The sequence below is a fragment of the Fukomys damarensis genome, unplaced genomic scaffold (genome assembly GCF_012274545.1).
Source record: "Fukomys damarensis isolate Sample0158 unplaced genomic scaffold, DMR_v1.0_HiC HiC_scaffold_3, whole genome shotgun sequence".
NCBI classification, from domain to species: Eukaryota; Metazoa; Chordata; class Mammalia; order Rodentia; family Bathyergidae; genus Fukomys; species Fukomys damarensis.
Genome location: NW_022900915.1, coordinates 43,152,498 through 43,157,527, shown reverse-complemented (window position 1 = coordinate 43,157,527; position 5,030 = coordinate 43,152,498).

Below are 5,030 nucleotides of genomic sequence, written 5' to 3'. Positions count from 1 at the left end.
GGGCCTGCATGATATGACCCCTGCTGGTCTCTCTCCTCATGTGATGCCACTTTCCCTCCTCTCCGATGTCCATGCGTCCTGACCTCTGCCTGGCTTCTCTGGACCTTACCAGGTCAAGTTCTTTTGCACCTCAGTGACTGTGACTGCTCTGTGGAATCACCTCACACGTCACTGTCGTCATAATTTTTGTCATAATCCTATGTCACACTTGGACTTGTATGTTTGTTTCCTTGTTTATGTTGTGCGTCCTCATCAGAAATCTCACCCCATGAGGGCAGGACTATGTCTAATTGGCCCCATTTGGTGCTCACAAATGTACACAATGAATGAATGAAACTATCCAGAAATGCCATATAATTAATCCCCACTTCAATCCATATGGCTTGTAGTATCCTGCGCCTAAACTTTTGGGGAGCCGTAATTGGAAAGTCAGTTGCTTCCAGCATTCCATAGATCTCAATTGCTTGAAAACAAAACCCAGCTTATACCTGTTCACAGAACAATAATCATAGTGTGTGCTCCTTGCTCCTTGAGGGTGTGAGAAGGCCTACAACTCTTATCATGTTCAGAACTTAATTACTCCATGATTCCTGCCAATTTCCATTAAATCAACTCCTGAGTTGTTAGAGTAGGGTACTCAATCAAATAGTTGTAAGTGCTTTTAATTTAAATGTTAATGTTTCTCACTTGAGATTTCCCTTTGACTTCATGGAACATAGATAATGTGCCAGAGTAGTGACACATATTTATGTCCTGCATCACTCAAGCTAAAACTGAGACAGGAAGTCTACTCTTGATAAATTTGTCCATTTAACAAACACCAGCACTGTGCTGCGTTCTTTATCAGAACACAAAATTTTAAAAAAACCTTTGCCCCACCCCGCCCCAAATCTCATAGCCTACTAATGTGCAGAAATGTAAACCCCTAATTACTGTGAGAAAAACCTTCAGGATGTGTGCACTCAGCACGCAGTGACCTCCCTTGAAGTCAATTCTTTCTGCACTCCAGGAAATGGTGGATGAAATAAAAGGGGTGGAGAGGCAGGTATAAAATAGAGACAAGAGACTGTGAGAACTTGTGTTTCAGTCATTTACTTCATTGCTGGGACACAATACCGGGTACTAACAAATTAGGTAAAAATTTTTTTTTTTTTGGCTGTTTGTGGAGGTGTTGGTCCGTAGTTGGCTGGATCCAAAGCAGGTGGCATAGCAACCAGGCGTGTTGGAGGCGTGGAGGACAGGAAGCAGAGTGATGTGAGGGGCTGAGGATGGGGAGTAAACCCTCCAGACCATGCCCCCAATGACCTGTCTCTTCCAACCACATCCCATCTCCTAACAGCAAGTAAAGTACAAGCCCTGATGATCGAATCACCTTCTAAAAGCCTTTCTTTGGGCATGTGATGCTTAGGGGGAACATCTAGATAGAAAGCATAACACTTTGATCTGGGCTTTTGCTTCTTGCAGTGTAAAAGAACCTTTATTGGAAGGTTTAGCTAAATGATATATATTTTTTGTTTTAATTCAGTACTGGGAGTTAAACTCAGGACCTTGCACTTGCAAGGCAGGTGCAGCAGCACTGAATTAAATCCCAGGCCTGCCAAATGACACATTTAGTGTGGTAAAAGAACCATGAAGTAGGAAAGGTTTAGTGGCAGAGGTGTCCTGGAGGACCTGGGTCCCAGAGAGAAGAGCTCCATTACCTTCTAGAAATGTTCCCCCACCCCAAGAGTCTGCCGGGTCCCCTCCTCCACAGAAGCAGACATCAGAGTTTTGATCACTGAAATAAAACTGACAACGTACCCTCATAATGCTGCCTTGTACTAGAGGCTGAAATTCACCAGCACATTTACTTTCAGAGGCAGCACTGCATCCAACTGCTTGGTAGCAAACCCAATACATACTTTTCTAAATATTTAATATAAATTTGGGAACTTTTAACTTAAAACCATTGAGGTAAATATTAAAACTCAGATGCATATGAGCACATTATTCCATTTATGTGAAAGGACCACATGTAGGAACTGGTTACAGATACATTCCTGTGACCATACTTAAAATGAGTAATAAGTGCTAGACCAATGAGATCATGAAGCATTTTTTCTACTCGTCATTTTTTGTAGCCAAGTAAGCCCAGAGTCCCTTCCATTTCTTATTTTCCTTATTTTCTTTCTTTTCTCCATTATTATTTTTTCTTTCAAGAAATAAAATTCTTTATATTTAGTTCTTTAAGCAATAGTCTTAACAATATAGAGTGACCACTTTTTGCATATTTACTTTTATAGTTGCTATATGTATTACCACAGTGTACATATTTTTAAAAATAGTCTAGAAATAATTCTAGTGAATCTTCATTTCATTGTGGAATGCAAGGGTCAAAAGTGTCACCCTTTGATATTCCCCCAGCCACAAGACCAGCTGGTCCTAACTGAACTGTTGAGATACTGTAGACCTGGTCCAGCCCCCCAGTTCTTAAATCTCTCCAGGGAAGGAGACCTAAAGTTTAATATTCCATTGCCGTAAGGAAAATTATCTTTCTTTCCTTATAGCTCAGAGGCCCTTGCCATCAAAAAAGCCTATTTTCTTTTGGGTCTTGGCCAAGCCAGAGAACACCTGGAGAATAACTTTTAATATAAGTATTAAAATTATAGCTTCCTTCCAGGAATTTTACAAAGGGCATCAAAGAACAGCTTTTGTCAATTCCCCCTAGATCTCATGCAGAGGTTTAATTATAATAGCAAGACTTTTAAAGATGAGGCCTGAATATTAGTAAGATTATATGGCAACACATTTATTTAGTTTCACCTTGGACTAGCTTTGAGAAGAAATAATCATTGTACCACATGGGGCTTGAATGAAAGGACAAGAAATCGCATTCATTCGGAATAAAGGAAAAATTGTGTTTAATAATTTAATCAGGTAAAATGAAGCACTCAGCATTCATCACTAGTAGTTATGCAGGGCAAATAATCATAGGTCTGACTCTCCCTGCTTCTCTGTGCTACTTAAAGCTGTTATTTTAACTTGTCATGTTTCCATAGCAACTGCTGCCTCCATTTTTATAGCTAAAGAACCAAAGATCATTTCTATTTATAGTAAATGCTCTGGTATTAATTGTCAGCATTTTAAAAACCGCTGGCCCTTCTTCCTCAAAAGTTAACTTCTCTCTAGTGTGGTATAAAGAATCAGCATTGCCCTTGACCTAAATCTCACCAATGGATCTAATTTAGGAAGATCAGTCTCTTTGTTGGGGGAAAGGGATGATTCTGAGAGCAGTAATATCAAAATTCTCCTTCACTCCACCTGAGTGCTAAAGCAATTGAGAAATAAAGGGTAAAACAAGCAGAGACCCATATATCTCCTGTGTTACCAAGAAAGGTCAGGATGGAGGCAGAGCATGGAGTGAGAGCAAGCTGGATTGTAGCAGTTCCTCACCGAAGAGAGACATGGCTCTGCATGCACATGGCAGTTTGAGTGGCAGAGAGCCCCATGAAACGAGGATTGCATGATTTAGCTAATAAAAATATAGGACCTTCAGTTAAATTTAGTGTTCAGAGAAACAATGATTTGAAAAATAGTATGTGTCAAATATTGCACAAGACACACTTCTGTTAAAATGATTTGTTGTTTTTCTTATAGTTTAATCTGTCAGCCCTACCAAGAGCTAAATTCCTCTGTCCAAACCAATCTTGTTACTTGAAATTCTAGAGAATCAGGAAGAGATGAGGCTGATAACAAAAAGAGGTGAGGAATGGAAGTAGGGGAGTAACAGGATGAAGGGAAGAGAAGAAAGAATGAGGGGAGGCAGGGAGAAAGTGGAAAGGCCGCATAGAAGGCCTATGACCTTGTTAAAAATTTTATTTTCACCTGATACATAAAACAAAGTTGTACCTACTAGTGAGATACCATGCATTGTTCTGGTCCATATGTGTGTTGTGTACTTTTAAATCTGGTTGATTCGGAAATTTTATAACTATGTTTCCTCCTCATTTCTCTACTCCCCCGAGTCCTGCTTTATTCTCTTCTGATTTCCTGCAGGAGTCTCTAGAGTCATGCATGGGAGGAGGACGGAGAGGGACAGGGATATTTCCTCAGATTAGGTCCTCAGCCTCCCTAGAATTCATACCTCTGGAAGGTCACTTAAATTCATCTGTTTTTTTTTTTTTTTTTTTTTTTTGGTACAGGGATCAAGTCGAACTCAGGACCTTGCCCTGGCCCAAAAGGTCACATAAAAATAGCACTTCTCGCCGCCCGGTACTTTGTTATTAAAGGGATCAAGGCCTCTAAGTGCCTAAACATGCCAGCCCTTCCTTTGGGAAGATTTTCTTTCTTTCTTTTAGTAGCATTTTCATTGTTTTTAGGAATTGTGTAGGCATACTGGTTTCCATAGTGGTTGACTAGTTTACATTCTCATGAACAATGCAGAAAGGTTCCTTTCCCCACAACTCTGGTAACCTTTGTTATTTGATTTCTTGATGATATCCATTCTTTCTGGAGTAAGATGGAATCTCACTGTGTGAAACTGAAACTAGCAGTTCCATTCCACCCAGCTAGTCGCCTTCTAGATACCTTTCCGAAACAGTTAAAGCCATCATAGTACAGTGATCCATGCACACCCATGTTTATAGCCGCACAACTCATGATAGCTAAATCTTGGAAATGGCCTGTATGTCCAACAGATGAGTGAATAAAGAAAATGTTATTTTCCACACGATGAAATACTACTTGGTAATAAAGAAAACTGTCACTTGTAGAGAAATGGATACAATTTGGAGTCATAATGTTAAGTGAAATAAATCAGACATATAAGCTAAATTATTGCATAGTTTCTCTTATACGAGGAACCCAAAGTATAAATAAAGAGCAAAATAAGAGATAGATGATAGGAAAGAGGGAGATAGAGCTTTTGCATATGAGAAAGGACCAAGATATGGAGGGGAGTGAGAAGCAAAGCAATGTAAAAAGAACGAAGACGTGTTATGTACGTGTACCAACCCCACACATTGAGTGTAATCATTGTGTACAGTAAACTG